The sequence below is a fragment of the Acinonyx jubatus genome, chromosome C2 (assembly GCF_027475565.1).
Source record: "Acinonyx jubatus isolate Ajub_Pintada_27869175 chromosome C2, VMU_Ajub_asm_v1.0, whole genome shotgun sequence".
NCBI classification, from domain to species: domain Eukaryota; kingdom Metazoa; phylum Chordata; class Mammalia; order Carnivora; family Felidae; genus Acinonyx; species Acinonyx jubatus.
Window position 1 is genome coordinate 79,431,813 of NC_069384.1, and position 26,975 is coordinate 79,458,787.

At 46.2% G+C, this 26,975-nt stretch overlaps 1 protein-coding gene and 1 pseudogene across 6 annotated transcripts in view; one reads left to right on the forward strand and one right to left on the reverse strand.

Moving 5' to 3' along the window:
* The window catches only part of ST6GAL1 (ST6 beta-galactoside alpha-2,6-sialyltransferase 1), a 120,231-nt gene that overhangs the window by 49,296 nt on the left and 43,960 nt on the right, over nucleotides 1-26,975 (reverse strand). For 4 of the 6 annotated variants that reach the window (XM_027061220.2, XM_027061219.2, XM_053221086.1 and 1 more), the window contains one exon: nucleotides 1,782-1,939. The exons of the other annotated variants lie outside the window; for them this stretch is intronic. The gene's annotated coding sequence lies outside the window, so the exon portion shown is untranslated. The remainder of the gene's footprint in view (nucleotides 1-1,781; nucleotides 1,940-26,975) is intronic. 6 annotated transcript variants of the gene reach the window in all.
* LOC106968027 (uncharacterized) lies at nucleotides 13,608-14,156 on the forward strand (annotated as a pseudogene).

Below are 26,975 nucleotides of genomic sequence, written 5' to 3' on the forward strand. Positions count from 1 at the left end.
GTTAATTTTTACATAAGAAAATGATTTCAGACTTGAACCAAAATCACCAGTGAACACGAAGCAACTACTGGGCGTGCATCCCTATACAGAGAGAGAGGAAGAGAGAGAATTCACCATGACTGCTTTTGGTGGCTCCCTATGTGCCAGGCACTGTGCTAAACCTGCACGTTCATTCAGCCCCAACGGCCACCCTCCGAGGTTGGCGCGGTTATCGTTTCCATTTCGCAGAGAAGGAAGCTGATTTTTCAAGAAGCGGAAAGGCTTTGACTGATAAATGGCACTGCCAAAACGACAATCCAGGACTGTCTGAATGCAAAGGCCATGCTCTCAGTACCTCTTCGCCAGTGACCATCTCCTTGGACCTGTGATTCTCTCAGCCACAGCCGTGCCCGCCTAACCCCAGAAGCAAATGGTTTCAGTTAATAAGGAAACCAGCAGTATTGAGTTCTAAGCCCAGGGCACGCTTAGGATGCTACACACTTTATATGTCGAACTGGATCTTTCAGCAGCCCTGGATGGCTGCTGTTCTCACAGTTGACCTTTGGCATTTACAGGGTCAACATTTGAAATTTTGACTATTAGAGAACAACCCCATGGTCCTAGACATAAAGCAGGCTGATTTTGCTCATGAACGAATATGAAGTATGTGCAGCAGAAAGTTGGCAGGGGCCAGTCCCTTAGTATGTGAAAGGGCTCATCCCCGGGCCATGACCCAGTGCACAGGGGGCTCTCTGCCCTCCATGCACTAGGAAGTGATGCAGATAACTGCCTGTGAACTACAGATCCCACAGAAATAAGATTGCTAGTCCGTGTTAAGCAAAGTTTATGCTTGATGATGAATTTCTGCTAACAGATTTATAAATGCCCACAGCTCTATATTCACGAAATCAATCAGAGACAAAAATCACTTAAATGGTTCAGTTATGCACGACCGCATGTACGGGGGAGCCTCTGTGCCCTGGTAGCACGTGCACGAGTCCTTATCTTAAAATTCTCAAAGATCAAGGGTACCTGGGTGGCTCAGTCAGTTAAACGTCCAACTTCAGCTCAGGTCATGATTTCGCAGTTTGTGAGTTCAAGCCCCGCGTCGGGCTCTGTGTTGACAGCTCAGAGCCTGGATCCTACTTCAGATTCAGTGTCTCCCTCTCTCTCTGCCCCTCCCCTGCTCATACTCTGTCTCTCTCTCTCTCCCTCAAAAATAAATAAATATAAAAAAAAAAATTCTCAAAGGTCTCAAGAGAACACTCTCATGAATGTTGAGCCTCCTGATCCAACTTTTTATAGATGAGGAACATGAGGCTTGGGGGAGTCCTGTAACCAGCCTGGGAAAGTCTGGCCCTGAAGCCAGTGAGCTTTCCCCCCTAAAGCCCAATAGCAAGTCAGCAAAAGGTTGTCAAATCCTGCATGCTGACCCAACCAAGGAATGTGACTTTAGAGGATGGAAAAGAAAGAAGCACCATGGAAGGAAGACAGCTGCCCCCCCCGGGCCACCACAGTCCCTCCCGCCCCCAACCAGTGCTGGCCTAGGAATGGCTGTGAACTTACCTTGTGACCACATCCATTCGGATCAATCAGTTCAACCAAGATGGAGGTAACTCTGGGCTCAGGCCCGATAACAGTAGGCCCAGAGGTAACGGCCATGCCGCTGCTCTCAAGATGCTAACAGTCTCAAGTACCGTGAGAAATCAGACAAGCGCCCAAATACCTAATGCACTATTTACTCTGTCTGTTTCCACACCCCTCCCCAGCCCAGAACGTGAGCGCCTGAACCAGCGAGTTACCTCGATGCTCCCAGAGACAAGGTCAGGGCCTGTGGCTCGGCTTCATGTGCCAAATAAGTGAGCGTTTTCTTCTTGCAAACAAGGTGTTCAAGAATCTTAGCCCAGGAGTAGGAGCCCACATCCAGCCCAGGATCAAAGCCTTCATGGATGGGGAAGACCTGGAGGACAGGAGAGAAACAGCACGGAGGTGGGCAAAGGGCAGGGCACCAGGGCACAGAGAGAGGTTCAGGTCAGCCCAAGCAGGGGCCCAAAGCTGAGCAGCGGGAGGTGACACTGAAAGGGAGACTCGGGTCTCACCCCGCGGCACCATGAGTAGCCTGGGTCTGGCGATGATCGGACACGTAGTGGAGAGCAGATAAAAAGCTTCAGAGGAAAGCAAAGAACCAGCGGGAACTGCGCGAGGTCAGCAGGAGTGGGGGGTGGCGGGGTGGGTGCCATGGCTTACAACACCCCCTCCATTCCCTGAAGGTAAGCAGCCAACAAACGAGTACCAGCAGCTGCTCCTCCACCATCTACTTCGTGCCACGTGTGGGGCCAAGCAGCCGCCGAATCTTCACCATAACCCCACCATCAGGCAAGTAATTGCTGAACCCGTGAGCTGAGGCTCAGAGAGGTTACAGGACTTGCCCACAATCAACCTACTTGTCAAGAGGCACAGCCAGGATCTCAACGCAGATTTGACTCAAGGCCCAGAGGCCAGGAAAACCCTGGGTGCAGCTTCCTGCGTGGGGCAGAACGAGGAGCAAGCCTGAGGCGAGGAAGACGTTCAGACTAGGCCCAGTCTGCAAGGGTGGTGCGAAACTTCACGGGAACCCAGCTTTGCAGCCAGACGAATCCAGACTTGGATCCCCGCTTCATTACTCATCCCTGTGATCCCAGGCAAATGAGATACGAGTACTCAGGGTCTCAGTTTCCTCCTTTGCAAAATGTGTGCAGAACCACCTACGTGACGGGACTGCTGTGGGGGTTAGAAGTAAGGAGCCTGCAGTGCCAGGCATGGGGCAGGTGCTTACCACACGGTGACTGGTAAACTTGGACCTGGCTTAGCTGCTATGGGTGGGGGAAGTCCTCATTTCTAAGAGGAGATGAATTTTCTGGGAGTGTCATGAGTCAATATTTCTCTTTGGCTACATACAGGACCTTGATGTTCATCTCAACAAAACTGATGTCTGCTGCTTTCGGTGTTAACTCTTTCAGACACTGCTCCCCAGTCAAGAGAATCAGAATTTGGGACCCTCGATGAAGTGAGAGCCCAGGGGATGGTAGAGGGAAGGCTGGACTCCTGGAAAAGTCTGAAACCGGGTCCCAGTCGAGAGGTCCCTAGCTGTCCACCAAATCACCGTGTGTCCTTGCAAGTCACTTATCCCCTGGAGCCTCTGTTTCCTCACAAGAAAAGGAGCTTCCAAGCTATGCAAAGTGACACTATTGTCATTTTCAATTTCTCCAAGACAGTGGTGTAACTTCATCACCTCTGCAACGCCATGGAAGTACAGCTTGTGGGTAGAGGACCTTCCCATTTCAGAGAGAAAAAAAGAAACACTGTTGAAGGAACACCTACTTAAGACACTGAAGATTTCTTCTATTCAAGGGTCATTCTTATGAATTGAGGTGACTTGTGTTAGAAGAATCATGTCTCTGTGATTATCAGCATGAAAGCGTAAACCTGTTCAATTCCCTCAAGATCTGGTACCCCCAGAGCCCCTGCAGATGCAGGGGCAGGGGAGGGCTCTCTTCTCACCTCCAAGGAGCGGAGGGAGCACTCACAGCCTGCACAGGAAAGGCCGGTACACCCAAATTCTCACAAGAAAGCCTACTACTGCCTTTTCTCTGGATTTTCCCTCAATTTAGAGAATAGTCCAAACTCACTCCCCTTCCCAGCCTCACCCTTAGGTCCCTTGCCGCTACAACGTGACCTGAGAAGAAAACAGGAAGTCAGTGAAGTGGTCCCAGGACAAAAAAACAGGGTAGGCAGAGAGCTCTGAGGTCCAGGCACCCAATGTTGATTTCTTTGCTCAGTCAACTGCACCTGTGCTCTGAGCTGCATGTTGTAGGGTTTTCTGGCCTTCTTGCTTGGTGTTGAAATAACCTCAAGGGTCCTCGCCACCCCCACCTCCCACCAATCAAAAGCAGTAAAAAGAGAAAAAATACTTTGGGTTCTCTCTTGGTCTGTGAACAAACAGGTTATTTAGAGCCACAGCCCTCTTTTAAAAAAAATATTTATTTTGAGAGAGAGAGAGAGAGCATGCACATGCATGGGCACAAGCAGGGGAGGGGCAGAGAGAGAGGGAGAGAAAATCCCAGGCAGGCTCCACACTCAGTGTGGAGCCCAACGCAGGGTTCAATCCCATGAACCGTGAGACCGTGACCTGAGCCAAAATCAAGAGTTGGACGCTCAACCAACTGAGCCACCCGGGCACTCCCTGTCCCTTTTTATATTGAGTAAATTTGGAGTGTATCCTGGACTTTTGAATAATATATTATGAGACACTGAATCCTGCTAAAATTCTCTGGGGAAGAAAAAACGTTGATATTTTTCTTTATTTATTTAACAGACAACTAACCCACTTAGGTTCACATTGAAAGTTCTGTCTCATCTCTTGCAACTGATCGCTTCAATGCCAGTTTGGTTTTCAAAGCCTTCACTGGGCTAATTGGGTCTGCCCGCCACGTAGGCAACTCTGGGTTTATCTGGGACCTGGTTGGTGTTACTGTTATAGTTAAGCTCTCAAAACCTTTGCTGTGCCTCTTTGGGTCTATTCCATGCACACACACCTTGCAGCATGCCCATGACTTAGATCACTCCATGCGCAGAGTGAGTGGGGGCCCTTTTTCCACTTCTCTCCTCTCAGGGATTTCCTCACACCCTCTGGTGGCTCCATTGCTGGGATCCTCTGGCTGGAAAGATGGGGCTATCCCAGAGTGGTAGCTTCCCACACCGTCATGCAATTCCATGTGACAAAGGCCATGATGGGTCATCATCCAAGTTTCAGGTCCAGTATCCTACACCTGTCTCTCAGGGCTCCCATCTTGTTTTTGCATTCTGTCCAGTTTTTTAGTTGTAAACAGAGGGAGGTTATAGTTGGATTCCTTCATCTTGGCTGCCTTTTCTTCTCAGCAATTTTTACTTCTTAAAATTCCACTCATTTCTCAAAGCTCCATTAAAATACCACTTCCTGGGACACCTAGGTTGCTCAGTTGGTTAAATGTCTGACTACCTGATTTCAGGTCAGTTCATGATCTCGTGGTCATAAGATCAAGCCCTGTGTCAGGCTCCACACTGAGCAGGGAGTCTGTTTACGATTCTCTCTCTCCTTCTGTCCCTCCTGCGTGCACACACATTCTCTCCCTGTCTCTCTCTCTTTCTCTCTCTCTCTCTCGCACTCTCTCTTAAAAAAAAAAAAAAAAAAAAAGGCACTTCCTTCCAAGAAGCCATCCTTCTTCTCCCAGCTAGAAAAACTTTCTTCTTCCTCTGTATTAGGGAAGATTCAGATTTGGCAATATCGAGAGTCAAAGTCAAATCTTTTCATGATTATCTTTGTTCAAAGATCTAGGTTCAAGGACATGGCTGGAATGAAATCAAATGCAACCAAGAAGCATCATGGTGGTTAGGAGAACAGATTTTGCCTAAACCCCAGCTTTGCTAATTGCTGGATGTGTGACTTTAGGTGAGCCGCTTACATCCATGTACCTCAGTTTCCTCATCTATAAAATGGAAATAATAATACTACAGACAATTGTGAAGATGAAACGAGTTAATAGTTATAAAGCGCCTAGAATAATGCCATGTTGTTGGTGTTAAGAGATTCGCCATCTCTCACTGGTTACCTCAACTCTGCTCTACAGATGAGGAAACCCTACAGAGGGAAGAAGAAAGAACAGACAGAATGAACTCTATCTCCGCCTTTTACTAAGCCCTAAAAGGGACTATAATTTTTATTTTGACAAACACTTAAAAGAGCACAATTTGGGTGTCTGTGGGGACCCTCTGAGAAGCCACGTGGCAGATGGAAGGCTAATGGTATAAGGTGGGTTAGATCTGCCTTCCACAACTGGGTCTCCTCTGCGTGTTTCCTGTTCTAAATCATGACTCGACGGGGTAGACTGGTCTACCTGCACATTGCTCACAGAGTGAACCTCTGTGGAAAGCAAACAGAATTGGGCCCTTTCTCAGTTTACCCCCTCCAATGCCTTCCTGATACACACATAATAAAATCCAAATTTTTTTAGGCTATTACATCAGAGTTCTTGTGATTTTTTTTCCTGCTGTCATTGCTATCTGTAACCTCATCTTCTGCCACTCCCTCACAGCCCTCACATTCCAGCTGGACTGAGCTAACTAAAGTTCACCCATCCCACCTCATCATTTCCCAAGAGCACCACTGCCCTCGTCCTTGAGCTCAAATACCCCTCCCTGCCCTCCTGTCAAATGTGTAAATGCCTCCTCTCCTATGCCAACTCTTCAAGGACTTCCGGGAGGCTTTCCCAGACTCCCCGGGACCCATTTGGTTTGGCCCTCACTCCCTCCCTTGTTCCCAGAGCTCTCTGCATTAGACACCCTGGTAGCACTTTCTGGTAGATGGTCATCACTTATTTTATAGGTTCCTCTCTCCTTTACTGCACCGGTGTTTTTCAAAATATGTATCTTATGTTAGTTGGTCTCCAAATCAATGCAGAGCAACACTACCAGCTTTTCAAAAACAGAATAAACTCTGTGTGAGGGAGGGGAAAGGAAGGGAGAGAGGGAACGAGAAAATAAGTTATGTTTCTCTGGAGAACTCTAACACATGGATGCATTCTTAGCCAAAATCCCCAGTGTGACGCTGGAGACATTGACAAGCTAACTCTAAAATTTATAAGGAAATACAAAGGACCTAGAATAGCAAAAGCAACCTTAAAAGAACAAAGTTAAAGGACTTGCATTCACAAACGTGCTATATATAAAACCTCAGTAATGAAGACAATTTGTTGTTGGTGTTAGTTAGGACAGACAACTAGATCGGGGGGGGGGGGGGGGGACCAAAATCCCTAAAGAGGCCCACACATACACAGTAACAATTCTTTACAGTGGTACCAATGAAATTCAATGGAGAAAGGAAAGTCTTCTTAATGAATTATTTTGAAATAGCTAGAGATCCATGCAGGGAAGAAATACGACTTTTGACCTCTACTTCACTTTATCCATACAATGAATTTCAGACGGATCTTAGAGCTGTATGTGAAAGTGGAAACAATAACACTTCTGGAAGTAAATACAGAAGAGTTTCTTCGTGAACTTGGAGCAGACAAAGATGTCTTAGGACACAAAAGGTACTAATCACAAAAGGGAAAAAAAAAACGGTTTAAGTAGAAGTTCATCACATTTAAAGTCCGATTTATGTGAAAGTGGCCCTGATAATCTCAGTTCTTAATGTGAGAAAGACTGAAGATCGAGGCCCAGAAACAACCATCTCAGGACAACTTGTACCCAAGATGTTTCAGGGCCCCACACCAGGGTAACTGACTCATATTTCACCAACGTGTAGGCCCGGAGTTAAGAAGCGTTTAAGAGAACAAGATAAGGTCTTTGTCACTGGAAGATCAGAGAATTGCTGGGAGATAAGACTCACTCAGAACTTACAGTGCTACTAGACTATGTAATTCTGACCTGCGGTCCAAAATAACTCAGGCAAAGAAGAGAGCAGGTTGCGTTGGAGTGAACACATTGAGGATATGAAACAGAAGGGAAGTGAGAAAGCATCTAAGTGTACCCCCCCTCCCCCATCCCATTTGTATAGATGAGAAAACAGGCCCAGTGGCATAGAGAAGGCCACATCACTGGTTTGCGACACAGCCAGACTGGAACCCTGATTTCTTGGCTCCCTGTCAAATTTTCCTTCCAACCCTGTCATGCTGCTGACTTTACAGAAGATGTAGGGGATTCGCGTTGGTCCTTAAACGTATTTGAGACAATACTTGTGAGGTTCCCAGTATACTGTCCAGCATACAACAGGTGTTTGGCAGAGAATATGACTGTTACGCTAGACTGGACTTCCCAGATGAGCAGCGACAAAGCAGAAGGCCCCAACGCCAGCATTTCTATGGCAAAGCTCATGCCACACCAGGATTATTCCTACACCTGTCCAGCGCCCCATTCTACCAGCTACTACCGTTCAAGGAAAGCCACAGAAGCTCACTGTGGCTCTTCCCTAACTCACAAGGCATGAGGATTGAAGAAGGAAATGCCCATCCCTTCCGTGATGTGCTCAGAGTTCAGATTTTGCCCCAGAAACAGGAAGGCTCGCAAGTTGGACGTGAACACACCACAGAACTTTCCTCACCCGAAATCCTTGGCTGTGCTGTCCAGGCCCAGTGGTAGGTAATAAGGGTACAGGGGTGCCTAAGGAAGGTCTCTGCCTCGGGAGGAAGACAGGTAAGAGAGAATCACAGCCGCCCAGTATGCCACCATGAGGAGGGTCCAGTCAACCAGTCTGGATGGTTCAGGGAGGCGAGCTGGAGGAGACATCTCAAATAGGAAGATGAGCAGGAGTTGGACAGATAGAAGTAGGGGATGGGCGGGCTGTGTTCAACTGCGTCTCCAATCATTTCTTTGCATTTCCTAAGGAATGTGCCTTATACCTTTCCATTCAGACAAATTTCATCTGTGTCACTGGGCACCATCAAACACTCGATACCTTCCATTCCTTGTGACCCCAACTGTAGGGGGAAAGCCGCTGAATTAATGAGCATATGAAGTATCACCCTCTCTCTGCGAAATTATACACTTGCTAACCTTAAAACCAAGATTTCGTTAAAACCCGTTCAAAGCTTCAGGGACCACGAGAATGTCGCTTTGCTCCCCCTTTGTTTCAGGATGGCCCCAAACCTACAACGTAGACATAAAAATGCACTGTAACAACAAATACGGTCAAAATCTGGGAGCTCATTACAACAGAAGTTAGACCAATGCAAGAGGGCAAAGCTCTCCCTTCTGCAGGGTACAGAATAAAAATTAAAACACAGTGCTTTTCTTTTGGCTCCATTTACGCAGGGGCTTTGATATGTAAGGCTCTGTGCTATATATCACCTCACTAACACCCCCTAACACTTCTGTGAGGCAGGTGCCATATTCCCGCTTTACAGATGAGGAGACTCAAGAACAGAAGGGTTAAGTGAATTGCCCAAAGAAGGCATCTAGACTCAAACCCACATTTACAAGCTTCGTTGAGTCCTAAATACGTGCCAGGCACCGCTTAGTACTTTGCAAGAGGTAATACACTTCACCCTCCTGGCAACCTTATAGGGATAATGCCACTGTCCCCATTTTAGATGAAAAACGAGTCAACAAGAGATTAAATAACATGCCCAACACCGCACATCTCTCGGACTCCAAAGCCTGTGACAGATCCATGTGCAATAGTAGGTGTGGAAGGAAACAGGAAGGTCATTCCTCTTCCTCAGGCCACAGCCAGTTCTGGAGGAAGCTCCATTGTGCTTTTGTGCTGCTGTGGGGAACGGAGGCTGAGTGCGGGGGAGTGCCGTGTCCAGACTTGGAGGCTGTGGGTATTTGGGCTTGGCCCTCACCATCAGTCTGCAAAGGAAACTGTTTAACCAACCCGCCTCGAGGAAGGCGTCCCAACACTGATGGTGGCCTCGCCTGTCCCTCAGTGACATCAGTGGTATTCTAAAAGCGAAGTACAAACAAACACTTGGCATATTTTTACCTTTGTTAATTTAGCAAAACTCTGAGTATCACACCCAGTATCACACCTAAATCTGGTGATTTAGGGGCAAGAATGGTGAACTTACATAATCACTTGTTACTGGGAGACTAGAATCATATGCTGTCCACCTTAAACTTACACCAGGCTGTTATGTCAATTCTATCTCAGTAAAACTGGCAGAGAAAGAAAACCCAGAAGCAACACCTCGAGAAAACAGAAGCAATAATCTCAAACCACCAACACATTTTAAAATGTTTGTCGCCTTCTGGCCTAGAATTCAAAGGCTGGGGTGTTTATTATAAAGAAATCGCTTTAAATTTATAATTATATATTATTTATAAATACAATTATATTCAATTATATTACATTTAAATGTAATTAAATTATGCTTAAACATAATTAACTTATATATGTATAAATCTCAGTGGTCTAATTTTATCATCTAATTATAAAAGATAGAAAAGAGACGTACGCATGATGCTACAGGCTGGAGCATTAAATATGTCAATTTTGAAACAATCTAAATACCCAGCCATAGAAACAAGCAAATTTTATATAGGATTCAGTGTTATCCTCTGAGGCCATTAACACACCACATGCACTATAAAGATAGAAAAATGTTTATGGTACAGGAAGAAACAAACTCCATCCACACTAAAATTATAATTATAGTAAAAACCTTTTTTTTTTCCCCGCAAACGGATGATGATTGTACGAGAACACTGTACGATGAACACTAATGTGTCGGAACACCAGGAGTTAAAAAGCGTATCTTTCCTACTACTGCAATGTTTGTGAATGAAACACACTTAGAACTCGCTCGGTTGCCCACAGGCAGGCACATGGCCCTCCTAATCCCGTTTCCCCTCCATCAGGATATCTTCGTCTTCCAGGAAAGGGATAAAACTCACATGAAACACAGGACCTCCATTAGCACAGGGAGGTCAAACACATCTAACTTGGCGCTTCACAAGCCAGCCTTGGCCAAGCGCTCTCTGCGTGTTAGAACCTGAATCTTCACGCAACTTCTAAAAGGAAAGTATTGTCCGTGTGAGACAGGCTCACCCCATAGTGAAAGGGCTCCCTTAACTTCCTTCCACTCTTGCATTTGAAGACAACGGTTCCCCTTTACTCGCCTGTGACCCCTCGGCTACCTCCTTATTAGAAACAGGTCTAACAATGGTTTGGAAATTACCTACACCTACTCTGCCCCCGGCCCCCCTTGCCCACTGCACACAACACTGTCAACACCAGCAGCAAATCAAACACTCAGAGGTAATACCACCACATCAGGGCCACTGCTCCTTTCCACCTATTCAATTCCACCATCCTTCCAGGCCCCGATCAAGCCCCGGGAAGAGGAAGGACAGACCTGGGTCACAACCCAGCTCTTACGTTCCAGCTTCACGACCCCCGGCAAGTTATATGACCCCCCTGGGTTCCGTTTCCTCAGCTATTAGGCGGTACTGTAATAAATGCTTCATGTGACTGTGGCAATACATGAAATACGTAAAACACACCTTCGCCCAATACAGGAGTCACTAGCCACATGTGGCTATGGAGCCTTAGCAGTGTGGCTAATCTATATGGAGATGTGTTGCAAATGGAAAATATACACTGGAGTTGGAAAATTTCATATGGAAGAAAAGAATGTAAGAATGTTGGATTCATAACTTTTATGCTGATGACGTGATAAAGTACATACTATTTACATGTGTTGGGCTAAATTAAATATATTAAAGTTAATTTCATCTTTTATTTTTACTTGTTTAATGTGACTATTATAAAATTTAGAATTCCATATGTGGCCCACATTTGCGGCTTGCTTTCTATTTCCACTGAACATGGTCACCGTTCGACGTTCGTCCTTTCTCTGTTTTGCCCTCCCCATTCACTGGCCGCATAGAAGCTCATGCTCAGTATTGTCTGAAGTCTTTAATCGCATCTGTGGTTCCTTCCAGGTGCGTCCTTTCTCCGTCCCAGGCCCCAGGTTACCAACCTGAGCCAGGTGACAAAAAGTAGAAAGGAAACTAGCTTCTTAGAATCAGGAAACCGAGCTGCCGTCCTGGCTCTACCATTACTAATCAAGTAGCCCCTTAGCATGCCGTTTCACTCCCCTGAGCCATGGTTTTGTCACTTACAAAACAGGGTTAATGATATCATGTCCATGGCGTGAGAGAAGGCAGGTGAAGGTGCTTGGTAAACTGTCAAGGACTGCAGAGGTCAGGATTAAGTAGTATAATTTGCACGGCGAGGAGGTGGGGCACTCTTGCCTGCCTCCTCTGAGACACTCTGCCTTCCATTTTGTACCGTTACAACTACTTTCCACGTCTCGTGTCTCTAAAACCAAGTCTCCCAGAGAACACGCCTCCTCCCTCTCACAAGCCCCCAACGAAAGCAGAGTGCTACGGGCAGACCCCCTCAAACCACCACACAAACGCAGTGTGTCCTGTGCCCCAGGCATTAGGCTCAGTGATGGGGATGGCTTTGCAGGAAACCTGGCAACACAACATAGAACACGGTTGTAAGGGAGGAATCAAGTGAGTGTAAGCGCGCCAGGGACCAAGAGTAAGGTGCTCCTCACCCGGGAGAAGCAGAGAAGCGTGGTGGTGGGGAGATGTAGGAAATGGCCAACGGGAAGGACCCGTTTTGATACGTGCAGAACAGAAGGGTATAAAAGCATGAATGAGCAAGAAATGCTATACCAGTCCATCGAAAGTAAACATCGGCATTATGATGCCCAATGGGCCGCCTAACAATAAATATGTATCTTATCATGAGAGGCCCCTGATTAAGAGGTCCTTCCTGCGGACAGAGCACTACTGCCTTTCTGCCTTGGCTTCTTCGCGGTCCACTAAGGGATGTGTGCAATACGCTGTTAGGAGCTGAAATAACACCTGTGGCGACAGCATCAACTTCAGCTTTGTGCACGGAGCCTTATGAAAGCAAAAGCCCCTGTCTCAAAACATCCTGTTCCTATTTTTAGCCAGCATATATCTCCTTACCATCTACACTCTACCGCCTCCCAAGCCAACAGGCATGCAAAGCACAAACCTACACCACCTTGTGGGTGGCAGGGTGGGCTTTGCCACGTCATAATGTTTCTTCCTAGTTCCTGAATAAGAGCCAGATTATTTCTAGTACAGCTGAGCTGCAACCTCTACCAAAACCACAATGTTCTAACTGCATGGCCCAGTTAAAGCAAACACATAAAGCTTCCGTGTTGAAGATGGGGGCTGAAATTTCTGAAGCTGAACTTGTCCTTCAGACTGGTGTTCAAATACTTAAAGGAGTAAAGAATCTCAAAAGATCGTATTTTCATTTAAGAACAAAAAGACAAAAGATCAGGAAGTGGGTGATTCTAAGAGGGACAGTTGAGCAATAAAAGTAGATAAGCATCATGCGGAGGTGGCCTCGGTGGCATCAGTGTCCATCCCTGTGGACAGTGGGACCATGAGCCACACCTTACCGGTGGCCAGATACAAAATCAGTGCCTGGACCCCTAATCCCCCTCTTTGGGGAAACTACTGATTACAAGCATTTTAAGAATGTTAAGTCCTATCAACCTATTGCAATGTAAGGACTGTATTTAGATCCTGATCTGAATGTTAAAAATGCTTTAAGCATTTACTAAGTAAGCTTTACTCCCAACATGGGGCTCAAACTCGTGATCCTGAGATCAAGAGTCGCATGTTCCACTAACTGGGCCAGCCAGGAGCCCCAAACAAACTGCTTTTAAAATTACATACACACAGGGGTGCCTGGGTGGCTCAGTCGGTTAAGTGTCTGACTTTGGCTCCTATCATGATCTCACGGTTTGTGAGTTCGAGCCCCGCGTCGGGCTCTGTGCTGACAGCTCAGAGCCTGGATCCTGCTTCGGATTCTGTGTCTCCTCCTCTCTCTGTCCCTCCCCTGCTCATGCTCTGTCTCTCTCTGTCTCTCAATAATAAATAAACGTTAAAATTTAAAAAAAATAAAATAAAATTACATACACACATAGCCACATGCACATATAACAATTGGTGATATTTGACTCTTAACTCCCTATCTGATGGTATGAAGGAACTGTTCATTATTTAAACATAGTGGTATATTGTGGTTTTATTTTTAAAGGGTCCCCGTCTTTTATTTTTTTAAAGATTTTATAATTGTGTTGGCGGCCACTGCTGCACGGCCTCTAGCTCGCCAAGCTCGGCAGAAGGAGAAGGGGGGTAAGTGAGGAGGTCTCAGTACCATGGCTCGTACAAAGCAGGCTGCCCGCGAATCGACGGCGCGGGGCGGGGTAAACCACCGAGGAAGCAACTGGCTACCAAAAGCCGCTCGCGAGAGTGCGCCCTCTACTGGAGGGGTGAAGAAACCTCATCGTTACAGGCCTGGTACCGCGGCACTCGGCGAAATTAGACAAACTTCTGATCCGCAAACTTCCTTTCCAGCGTCTGGTGTGAGAAATTGCTCAGGACTTCAAAACAGACCTGCGCTTCCAGAGCGTGGCTATGGGTGCTTGGCAGGAGACAAGCGAGGCCTACCTGGTGGGCCTCATTGGAGACACCAACCTATGTGCTATCCATGCCAAACGTGTAACAATTATGCCAAAAGACGTCCAGCTAGCGTGCCGCATACGTGGAGAATGTGCTTCAGAATCCGCTCTGATGGAAAACATGTCATTCTATTAAAAAAAAAAAATTTTTTTTCCTCTTCTTTCTGTTATTGGTAGTTCTGAACGTCACATATTTTTTTCCCAGGGGGGTCAAAAGGTACCGAAGTATATGATTGCAAACGGAAAACTCGGGGACAGAAATCAGGTATTGGCAGTTTTTCCATTTTCATTTGTGTGTGAATGTTTAATATAAATGAGGAGACATACAGCATTAATGCAAGTCAAAATGTTTCAGTGAACACGTTTCAGCAGTTCACCTTTATAACAATTATAAATAAATTTGTTAAATTTTTCTGGACAGTGCCAGCATTTGGATTTTTTTAAAACAAGTAAACTTCTTATTGACTGCAACAATGGTGTTTGTAGCATTTTAATTATACAGTAGATTCCATCCATTCACTATACTTTTCTAACTGAGTTGTCCTACATGCAAGTACGTTTTTAATGTTGTCTGTCTTCTGTGCTGTTCCTGTAAGTTTGCTATTAAAACACATTAAACTATAAAAATAAAGAAAGAAATAAAGATTTTCGTTTTTTAAGTAATCTCTGCATGCAATGTGGGGCTTGAACTCACCACCCAAGATTAAGAGTCACATGCTCTACTGACTAAGCTAGCCAGGCACCCCTAAACAGTCCCTGTCTTTTAAACATATACCAAAATATTTATTTATACAGACAAAATGAAAAAATAAAGAGCTGAATTAGAAGTCAGTTAAAATAAGATCTTATTTTGTATGGATAATCACATGCAGTAAACGAAAGCTAAATGAAAAGTCTTCCTACCTTAAATCACCCATAAAATAGAACACACAGTCTGTTTATACAACCCTGAATGCTCGCACAGAAGTTCATCCAGTGAACCTAACACAGCTGGGTTATCATCCTACCCTGGAGCAAATTACAACTTTTTTCTCTGGGTAACAGAAGAAGTAATTAATTATATTGAGTTTAGTTCCACGTAGCACGAAAAAGACAAACATTGGGATCACACCCTGCACAAAAATGTTCATCCTACTGAGAGTGAGGGAAACTCAGATTCATTGCTCCCAACCTGCTCTTGTGCAGGCCTTTGATTAATTTGGCTGAGTGGCTATCAGAACAGTAGACACTATCTCAATTATTCTTTCTTTTTGAATCTCTCCCCTTTTAAAAATGTGCTGAGTGGATACGGTTACATTGACATGCCAGTCTGTATGCTCATATGTTGCTTCTAGTGTTAGAGTTGCTATTTAAGAAAAAAGATAACCACATCTGAACCCGTAGAAATACATGGACAATAAGGAGCATGCAGTGTTCAGGTGACAAAGATAATCCTTGGTAAGGAAGCATCACCGTGTTTTCCCATATTGCAGCAACACGGCAAGCACAGGACCTCGCGTTCAATTATTATCATTCTCGTGTCAATATCATCATTGTAAGTATCACTGAAGCCTTATTCTGTGCTAGATGCTTTCTATTTTACCTTAAATCTTCCGAATAACTCTGTGGGTTGATTATTTTACAGGTGAGGAAGCTGAAGATCAGAGTAAGTGACTGATTTCCCGAAGGCCATACAGTTAGAGGGGGACACAACCAAGATTCAAGTCCTGCTCCGAAGCCTAGCCCTTTCTAGCACAGTGCTACCCTGCACACACATGAGGCCTGAGCACAGTTACTTAACCAGACCCCTTTATTTGCTAAAACATTCTAAAACATTTCTAAAAGAACAAAAACAAAAACAAAACCCTATTGAGTTGTCAACTGAAAAGCAGAGAAAACCCCACTCTGTGATCCATGGGAGGACTTCTACATGTTTACGGCCCTGTTTAGTCTCACTTCCAGTTTCTTTGGCCGCCATTATGTCTGCCCTTACATCCATCTGACACCCTTAAGAGAACAAGAAATGATTCTTTGGCTTGGAATGATAGAAACTCAGATGATCCCAGGATACCCCGACCCCAAAAAAGAGGTCCCTTATAACATTTTTTTCTTTAAACTTCAAATCCATTGGGTTGTCATGGCAACTTAATAATTGGGTCAGAGTGGCCACTTATGAAAGTGAACTGACAAAGGACACGCTCTGTCCAAAGGCCAGCCAAGCAGTGACTCAGGCACCCCACAGGAAGTTTGACCCTGAAATAGATCCCTTTATGAACTTGCTACTGCAATTCCTCATGCAGGGGATTATCAAGTGCCTGCAAAGGGAGGTGCCCATCCCAGGCTAAGGATTGTGGGGTAAAAGTAAAGTCAGAGTCTCAGCCCATAGGTAGCTCGAGGCATCATGGGGAGTGGGTGTGGGGTAAAACAGCCATCTGCTGTCACAGGAAACTATCCTTTGCCATCTCCAGGAGATTAGAGGAGATGGACAGTTTTGGAGGGATTAGCAAAGGATTTGTCTCACAAGTGCTGACCAGCAGTGGAACCATCTGACAGAGAAAAATAGTGGACTGCGGGGTTGTGGACAAGGACCATGTCTAATTTGCCTTTGAATACTGAAACTGTTCTCAGGTGCCACAACAGAAATCTGAAGGGCTCAGCTTGAGGAACTAGGTGTCTGCCCTCAGAATCGATTTGGCCATATCAGGGATTGACTGGAGATGAGGGAGATGATAGAATGATACCCACAAGGCCTCTCAAAGGCTGGGAACCAATGATATCCTAAAAGATCATGGGCAGACTACCCTCTGTCCTCAGAAAGGAGGGGAGGTGGCTGGGAATGGAAGCCCCTTCTGGCTTCTGTTGTGAGCAGTGGCCAAACTCGGTGACTCGGGAGAATTCATTTCTGCCCATAAGCTCAATGCCCCCCAACCGTGGAAGCAGTGGAATCATGGGAGCAAAGGCAGCAAGATGAATATGGGTCATCTCAGAAGGCACCAGGGCAGCTCATACACCTTCCCAGTAGGGATGAGGCAGTCAGGCAAGTAACCCATGGTTCCAAAGGACCCAGGTCACAAGAACACACGTCTTCAGAGGTGAGACCTGGGGAGGCCAGAGGAGGTAATCCTAGGTCTCTAGCAGGCCACCCAGGGAGGAGTCACAAGTGTTCTTTGACTTAATGTGTGGGAAAAAACCAGTGCGTCTCATGTAAAGAACATATTGAGTATGAGGCAATTTAGTACAGGAACCAAAGTCTCTCTGACCCCAAGTCTGAGTTAGGAGTCCTCCCCTTCTGTCCCACAGCACCCCTCTTACAGTTTCCGTGTCCACCTCCTCTGCTAGGGTGTGACCTTCCAGAACACAGGAACCATTCGAGACCTTTCTGAGGCCCAGGCACCTACCACACCACTAGGTCCAGACCGGATCCTAGGCAATGACTCCTGCATACCCCGAATGCACACACCGTGAATGAGGTACTATTCCACATTCCACACTCTACCCAAGAGAAAATAAAGGCCTGGCCCAATTGAAAAGCCAAATCAAAGCAAGTCCAGGAGAGGGCAACTGACTAGATCCTACCTGCGTCTCCCATATTATAAACTGTAAGTTTCAATGGAAAGGTCTAAAGTCACCTGAGAAAAAAAGAGAATTAGTCAGTTACCAACAGGTGCACAGGGTAGAAGCCTGGGGTGGAGATTCTTGCTAACACTGTGCAACCCTGACCAGCTATTTGTAGATGACCTAAAAGCAGGGGCAGAAAAGGTGGGAAGTCAGGCAACCATGACAGGTAGTGATGGAGAACTCACTGTGTCAAGTACATGAGCCAGCTGGTTCCAGATAAAGCCAGGACCTGGTTTGTATTCTTAATTGGAATTTTTACAGGAAATCAAGAAAGACTGAGCCGTGGGAAAGGACAGCAATGGTTTAAGAGAGAGGGACTTGGTTCTTCATTCCAGGTAGCCACTCACAGGGTAGTTAAATACAGTGGTCAATCCTGATGCCTATCAATACATCATCTTAAATGTCAATACCCCTAACTGAACATGAACTATGTATGTATCAGGTGCTGTGCTAGGCAGTTTCTCTCTCTCCAATTATCATAACGACCCTGCAAGGTAAATGCACATCACCTGCATTTTATAGATGAGCATCTTTATGGGAAGAGCTAAGCCCCTTGCCCAAGGTCACGCATGCAGGTAGAACAAGGCTAGAATTCAAACCCAACTCCAAAGCCCATGTTTATAGCACACAGAGGAAAGACTACCCCTACAAGTAAGGGCAGGGAAGGGAAGGCTTCCTGTGAAGAAATAAGGTCAGAGCTGGAAGGATGTGTAGGATGTGGACAGCTGGAACAGTGCTAGAAAGATATCCAGGAGGTCCTGATGGTCCCTGAGATCCTGTGACAGAAGACACTCAAATTCAAGTGCCTTGCAGTTATACCATTTTTCAAATAGCAAATGCTACCTGATGGGCACTTTAGGATTCTAATTTTTTATTCATCTCCTCTCCACACCTCTTACCGTCCACCTGCTGGTTCTAATTCTACTCTCTAGAGGAAAACACATGTCTCTTCTTTTGCCCAGAGGGCAATCCTTCAGGACTATTACACTCCCCTGAACCTTCTCTTCTTCAGGCTAAAGATTCTCCTTCTTTGAACCATTCCTTCAATGGCATGGCCTCTGAACCCCTCACTCAACTCTGGGCCCGCTCTCATTTGTCCACATCACCGTGAATAGAACTAAACAGTTTCCAGATGTGGCCCAACTAGTATAGAACAGGAAACTGACTACACCTCTACAATGCAAATATAAAGAGTTTCTAGGTAGTTTTTAGCAGTCTCATGTGAGTGACTCTCTCAGTTGAGCGACCACTGAAGTAGAGTTCATTAGCCTTTTTTCCAAGTCCTCCTCTAAATAGTCCCATCCCCAGGTGGGCTGCCTTACTTATGCCACTGGTATTCGGACCTCACATTTCATCTTCCACTTAGCCCGGTGCATTCTTTCTTTCTACACTTAGCCCCTCTCCTAGCCTGTGAAGCTTATACCGAACCTTGACCCTGGCACATACCACATTTGCTAGCACAAATGATAGTTGTGCATCATCCATAAATCAGCAAATCCTCCCGATGTATTCCTCTAAATCACGGACGGACGGGCACTAGCCTCCCGACACAAAAGCATTCTTCGGTGACAGCCACAGAAACAGTATGCGTGAGCCAATGGAAACACCATCCAGGCCACATTTTCCACAGTGTTCCCGAGAATAGAAACTCCCAGTTATTGAGGAGACAAAGATGCTCAGTGTCTGACACAAGAGTTTTAAGTTACTCTATCATCATAACCGACACGTATTTTGATGCGACATCACATGTCTGCCCTCGAGGGAACACCTGGGATGGTCTTTAAAATATAGGTTATGGGACCATACACAAGTCTCACGGTGCAGACACCACAAAGAGCAACTCAACTAGGCTACAAGGGGCTGGGCTGGACCGCCAACTCGGAGAGAGATTATCTTTCGTAAAAAAATATTATGGATAGAGAGAGGCTATGGTGCTTTCCCATATGAGCCCCAAATTGAAAAGTCTCAAGTCATGGAATTCTATGCCTCACGTCCCAGGGTGAGGAGAAGCAATAGGATGGACTTATATAATATATATAATAAATAGTTCCCTTAGTATCATAGTTATCACTTACTAAGTATTGCCACATGCTATGCATTTTACACAGGACATTTCAGTTATTGCCTCATACTCATGGTTTGTAATTATGCCTCTTGAAAATTTAAATTATATTTCTCCCTCCCTTGGGTTTCCCCATTCTCTAGAAGACAATGAAGACCTCCCAACAGCATTTCAACAAAAATATTTACAAGTTTTCTCCAGACCCTGGCAATTCATTTGGCCAACTAACCACCTCTTTCGTAAGTATTTCTCAAGATTTTCCTGAGAATAAGACACTGGGCTGGGCACTAGGGATATTTCTTTTTTTTTATGTTTATTTATTTTAGAGAGAGAGAGACAGAGACAGAGACAGAGCGTGAGCAGGAGAGAAGCAGAGAGAGAGGGAGACACAGAATCGGAAGCAGGCTCCAGGCTCCGAGCTGTCAGCACAGAGCTCGACACGGGGCTCGAACTCACAAGCCATGAAATCATGACCTAAGCCGAAGTTGGACGCTTAACCGACTGAGCCGTCCAGGTGCTCCCAGGCAGCTACATTTCTTACATTGATCTCTCTTTAGCCACAGTCTTCAATTTTCTCTCCCCAGGGCTTGTTCTAGGCTCTCTCCCCTTTGTCGGCTGTGAGCCCTCAGGTAGGTTATGGAAAATACTGATACAATGCCCTTCACCTAAAGAGGACGGATGTAACATGCACACAGGAGCTAGCTTATCTCCAGGCACATAGGATACTTAATAAATATTAGGGATTTTTCTTTCTTTCATTCTTTCCTATGCAGCCATAGGAAAGACACATCTGTGTCTTTTCAGAGAAGATGGGAGTAAAAAAGGAGTCAAATGATTCTGTTCTCTCCCAGGACATCTCTAAACTTTATGTCATTTGCCACCACCAGAGAATTAAGCCTGCCTGCTCTGCATATCACATTTAAAAAAATGTTTTTAAGGTTTATTTACTTGAGAGAGAGAGAGAGAGAGAATGCAAGTGGGGGAGGGGCAGAGAGACAGGGAGACAGAATCCAAATCAGGGTCCAGGCTCTGAGCTGTCAGCACAGAGCCCGATGTGGGGCTCAAACCCATGAACCGTGAGTTCATGACCTGAGCCAAAGTCAGACACTCAACCGACCAAGACACCCAGGCGCCCCTGCATATCACATTTTTAAAAAGGGGGGAAAAAAAAGACTTTAGTTCTGGATATATTTCAAATCATGGTTCCTTTTATATTTTTCCTTTCCCAACACTATTCTTTTTATAAAATCCAAAGAAAGCAAACTGAGATCATTGAAATCCAACTCCCAGAGAGTCGGGGTGAGATGAAGCTGGTTCAATGCCAGGCTCTGACCAACAGTTCAGAGATCTGTCTGCCACCCTTGGCCAACTCTTTTCTTCCTCTGGTTTCCTGGGACTTATCATCAGCTTGGGTCTGAAAGTTTGTGTCCACCTCCCCCCAGCACTCAAATTCATATGTTGAAATCCTAACCCCCAAAGGTGAAAGTATTGGGACATGATTAGGTCATGAGGGTGGAACCTTCATGAATGGGATTAGTGCTCTTAGAAAAGAGGCCCCACTGCCCATTCAACTCTATGAGGGTACAGTGAGAAGGCACCAGCTATGAACCAGGAAACGAGGTCTGATTTCAGACTTCCAGCCTCCAGAACTGTGAAAAATAATTTCTCCTGTTTAAGCCACCCAAACTGGTCTTTTGTTATAGCAGCCTGAATGGACGAAGACACCAATCACATCCTTTACATCCATGTGGAACTGTTTACTAACTTGTCACTGAAATGAGTCATCTGAAGATATACCTCTTAAACACATAACCACTGTGCAGTAAAGAAAGCCAAAGTGTAACCACATACAGCTGCTCAAAGTGCTAAGAAATATATAGCTTAGGGGAGAGAAATGCCACTAACCAACAGTCAGTGCGTCAAAGAGCAATCTCTCTACATTAGACATTCTTGTCGTCTTGTTGTTGCTGCTGATACAATGACTGATCACTAAGGTCCACAGGATTTTACTGGATTCAGTAAATACTAACTGTGGACCCACTATGTGCCAGGCATGGTGCTAGGGGGCTGGACTGGGCAAGGACAAGATATACTTTGCACTAGGTTCCGTCTGTCAATCTGGATGTTATTAGCTTACTGTCGGTCACTTCCCCACTCACTCACCCACCCACACCCAAAAGACGGTTTTTCAATAGCTAAAAACAAATCCTTCAAACAAATCACTTCCTCAAGCCACCGCCTGATCTCTCCTTCCTCATAGCAGAGCTTCTCGAGTCACTTCCCCACTTTCCACTTGTTCCTCAAATAATTGAAGTCAGCCCCCATCATTCCACTGAAATTGCATTTCTAATTGCAAAATCTGAAGAGCCCTCTCCAGTACTTTCTTTGTGAGTCCTCCCCAGGTCTCCGTCTTCAAACTCCCTCCTTCTAAAGTCTGACAGGCATACTTTGGGGTTTCCCTCCTCCCTCCCCATTTTAGCCTCCTCTGGGGATCAGCTTCCAGAGCAGCCCAGAAATGCCCACGTCCCCAGGGGCCCAGCCTCAGCAGGACCTCTGTTAACACACAGACAACGCCTGCCTCCGTGTGGCCAGCCCCCTCTGGCATCTCCCTCAGACTCTACACCACATCTTTTAAGAAACATTTTTAAACTCAACATCTGTACAGAAACTTTGCACTCCACATTTACTCGTTTTCTTAAGCGCATGAGCCACCACGTGCTCGACAAGAATCTTAGTGCTTGGGATGCAACAGGGAATAAACCAGATGAAGATCACTGCCCTTAAAAAGGGCAGAGTGAAACACAAAAGCCCCATAAATGTAATAAATTATGTAGGATCTTAGAGGATACTAAGTGCTATGGGAAACAGAGCGGAGCGGGATGTGGAAAGGGAAGGATCAGAAGTGGCGGGTTGAGGCAAGTTTCCATTTTAAAAAGGTCAGAGAAGGGCTTATTGGGAAGGGAACATTCGAGCAAAGAAGTACAGGTAGTGAAGAGTGAGCCCCAGCGGTATCTCAGGAAGAGCGCGGGCAGGAGTACACAGGTGAGCACTGGCCCGGATGCAAGGCACAAAGGGAAGGGGACAGAGGGAGGGGATCCCAGAGGAACAGAGACAGCCAGGTGGGAGGTGGAAGAGATCAGGTAGCACCTTACAGGTCATGGTGAGGACTCTGGCTGTCGTTCTAACTAAAAGTGAGAGCCCCTCCAAGGGTTTGGCAAAAAAGATCAACTTTGACCTGACTCAGAGTTGCCAGGATGGCTCAGGCTGCAGTGTGTGGGGAGAGGGGTCAAGGGTAAAAGCAAGCAGACCACTGGAGAGATCCGAGTGTGAGAGCAGGAGGCTGCAGTGGAGGTGGTGAGAAGGAATATATTTCAGGGTGCTTTGAAACTCAAGTTTGATGGATTTGATTTGGGTGTGAGAGAAAGGTCAAGGGCGATTCCAAGGCTTGGGTCCCAAGCAGCCGGAAGGATGGTGCTGCTCTGAGTGGAAAAGGGGAGATGAGAGGGAAGAGCAGAAGTCCAGTGTGGGGTAGTCCTGAGTTTGAGGTCAGACTGTCAAGTGGAGTGTAAATCGGCCAGCCGACAGGAGACCAGAGGTCAGGAGAAAGGTCCAGGCTGGAGGTATAAATGGATCCTGTGGTCGAGTTGTTCCAGTGCAGCTGCATGGGTGTTTGCTTGCCAGCAAGAGTTCCTGGGTTTAAGCCAGCCTCTGGCACTGTTCAGCTGCGTGATCTCAAACAAGCTACCCAACTGCTCTGAGCGTGCCTCCTCACCTGTACAGTGGAGAAAACCAAAGTACCTACCCCTTTGGGGTTCATGGGGCAGGGAGGGGGGTTGGAGAAGAGGCAATTCACGTTAACTACCCTGCACACAGAAATCAGCCTTCAGTGTATGTTAGCAATTATAACCCTCTCCCTCCCTCTCTCCCTTTCTTACTATCTTGCTAAGCCTGGTATCTTTGACTTTTCCTTCTTTCTTACCCCAAATTCAACGCATTCCACTCCCCAAGTGCTCCTAGATCACTTGTTCGTCCTGGTACCTCACTGTCCCCACGACAAGCCAATCAAACTAAATAGGAAACAAAGTTCCATTTCTACTCTCAAAACATGTCCTAAATCTGTCGCCATCTCTCTTTTCTCATTATTTCTCCTCTGAGCTCCCAATAAATGTTACGAACCCTCAACCTCAATGACTGCTCAAAGCAAATTAAAATACAATTTTAATTTGCTTGCATGTCCCTCTTCCCTTAAAACCGCAGGAATTTCAACCACCAAGTAATAATTAGCTCCATAGCCCTGGAGCCTTGTGTTCAGTGCCCAGACCATGATAGGTATCCAATCAACATGGTGACCAAAAGAAAAAACAATTTTATTGGCTACTGTTACCCGCTAGACACTGAAATTAAGACACAATCACCACTACCTCCACATAAACTACAGTCCCTGCCTTTCAGGAGTTTTGAGAAACAAACTAAGTACACCCGAGGCAGAAAATAACCCAGCTGAATAAATGTAATGAGACCATTATAATGAAAGGGCAAGCTGTAGAATATTGACTTGATTTACATAAGGAACGCCAAGAAAAAGATACCATCTGGGCTAGATTAGAAATGAAGACAGATGGGCCGCCTGGGTGGCTCAGTCAGGTGAGCGTCCAACTTTGGCTCAGGTCATGATCTCACAGTTTGTGGGTTCGAGCCCCCCATCCGGCTCTGTGCTGACAGCTCGGAGCCTGAGAGCCTGCTTCAGATTCTGTGTCTTCCTCTCTCTCCACCCCTCCCTCGCTCACACTCTGTCTCTGTCTCTCAAAAAGGAAACAAAGAAAAAACAAACGAAGACAGAGACTATTATTGGAATGGCTGGCTATAACCAGAAGCCTTCAGGACAGAAAGATGGGATCAGGGCTTTCAAATAGAAGGTGGGGAAGTGAGACAGGCCACTGGGGCCTTCGCCAGTGGTCAGGGAGAGACAGGACAGTAAAGTGGAGAGCGCCCACTTCTAGACGGAGGCCAAAAAAGCTGCTGCAGGGAAAGATGGCTGATAGGTAGTCAAAAAGGGGAGTGTGACAGAGGACCCTCCATCTTGCCATGAGTGTGTGCATAACGTAGAGCCAAAAAGTAAAATCTGTTCAAGGAAAACAGGGCTTAAGCTGCAGAAAGCCCTCAGATTCCTTCACCTCTCCTGGAGGATTTTTATTTCTCTAACACGGCAGATCTATCTACTAGAAGATGCGATCTCCTTGTGTTCGGCACACAGAGGTGGGGGCTCAGACGGTCTCCTTATCCAAGTGAATACACACAGGTATCCCGTGGTCTCAAGCCCCAGGTTGATGAAATGACACACAGCTCACGCTCCCTTCTTCTCATTTCATCTTCCCAGCTGTCATCACTCAAGGGCAGTCAGATTCCTGGATCTCAACATCCTTGCCCCAGAGCCCAGCAGCGTGCACACATTTTTCAACATTCTTAGCCGGGATAGAGACTCCCCGAGAGTCATGAGTGACAGGAAATCTCTCTCTGCTGCAATCACCAAGACATGACTTGAGGAAGGTCATGGTTATCCACATTCATAAACGTTACGGATGACTTCAAACATGAATACAGGGATCAGCCATCCCTTTGAAGCACTCTGAACAAAGCTTTGCGCTCTGTCACCAGTCAGGGTAACCAATCCCTAACTTTCCTCCTCATCGAGAGAAGCAAAACTTCATATTATCCCAATGAGACACAGTAGCGTAGGCATAATAAGTTCTAATGTGTGATTCACACAGACACAGGTCTGAAGTCCAAGTCCGTTGCTTACTAGCTCTGTCACCAAGGGAAACTTAGCTGAATTCCCTGAGCCTCAGTTTATTCATCTGTAAAACAAGGATAGTGTTCCCTATATCACACGGCTGCTGAAAGGATTAAATGAGAAAAGATACATAAAGCACCAACACACAATCGGTGTTCAGAGTGGCAGCTATTATCATGGATCTTAGAAATCAAAGTATCCAAGGCAGTTATTCGGTAGGCTTCCATCAGTTTTAGCAGGGTCTTAGAGATGCTCTTGGTCTCTAGGAAAGCCGGTGCTGAGTTTTGTCATCAATGCTGCGGTTAAAAACAGGACAGGGGTCAAGCTTTCCTCCAGGCTCTGATGAGACAACGTTCCCTATGGTCTATGATTTATATGCCCCCAAGATGGACCTTAAGAACTTCAAAACAAAGGCACGACCCAGACATATAGAGAAGAGACAGACAACTGCCCACCATCAGTCCCCAGGGAAAATGAAGTATTCTGTGCCCTCATGGTAGGACCGAGAGTCCGGAGACTCAGCTACAGAGGAAACTGCAGAAGCTTCCCAGGGCCCAAAGCAGGGAGTGATGGCCCAGAGACAGCTTCTCACTTCGGCCCCTGCCATCCCTTCCTTCCTGCGTTCCCTCCCAGAGTCGGGATCCTTCTTGACTTTTGCACAGCTGCTCCACTCCACCTCCGCTGGTATATTAACATGAAGGACTCCTGGTGCGTGCATGCCCGGGGCAGATGCTGAGCGGCCACCGGGTCCTCGAGGAACTGACCAGCCCACCCGACACATGGTGTCACCACCGACTGCTCAATCACAAACAACAGGACCTCTGAAGGCAGCTCATTCCGTGTGCAGATCGTTCTCCGAGTCTAGAGTTTTAGAATGTAGACTCACTGATCCAGAATCTACTTCCCTTAACTTCTATCTTCAAGAGCTAGCTGTAGGACTAATGAGCTTTTAAAAGATGAAAACCTTTTCACGGTAAGCTACCCTCTGAGTCAGTTCATGTCACAATACTCACAGCCACCATTTATAGGGGGCCAATTTATAGGGGGCCAACCGTGAGCCACATCTAACAGGCAGTAGAGCACAACACCGTTTCCTAAACTTGCCAGATCCTAATATCATCCTGGGTACCTGTTTCATCCTCTGCTCCCGGAGCCCCACGCTAAGCAAGCTGAATCAACAGCTGACACAGAGCCTGGGAACTGCTCCTTCACCAAGAGCCCCAGGTGGTTCTTAGGATCACGCAGATTGGAGACGGGTGACCTAGTGGACCCAGCTGTGCCACCACTATCGTTGACTCACTACGGGAGCTTGGGCAGCTTGTAGAACCTCTCTGAACCCCAGTTAAGGATCTGTGATTTCAGAATGATAACAGCACGTGCGTGCTGGGTATTCCGAGGAATAAACTAGATGTCTCAGCCCACAGCCTCTCAGCAGTGATGCCATTCCTGGTCCTAATGACCCTATGAAATTGCAACCCTAATGGAGCTTGAGTGTATTATGCTAAGT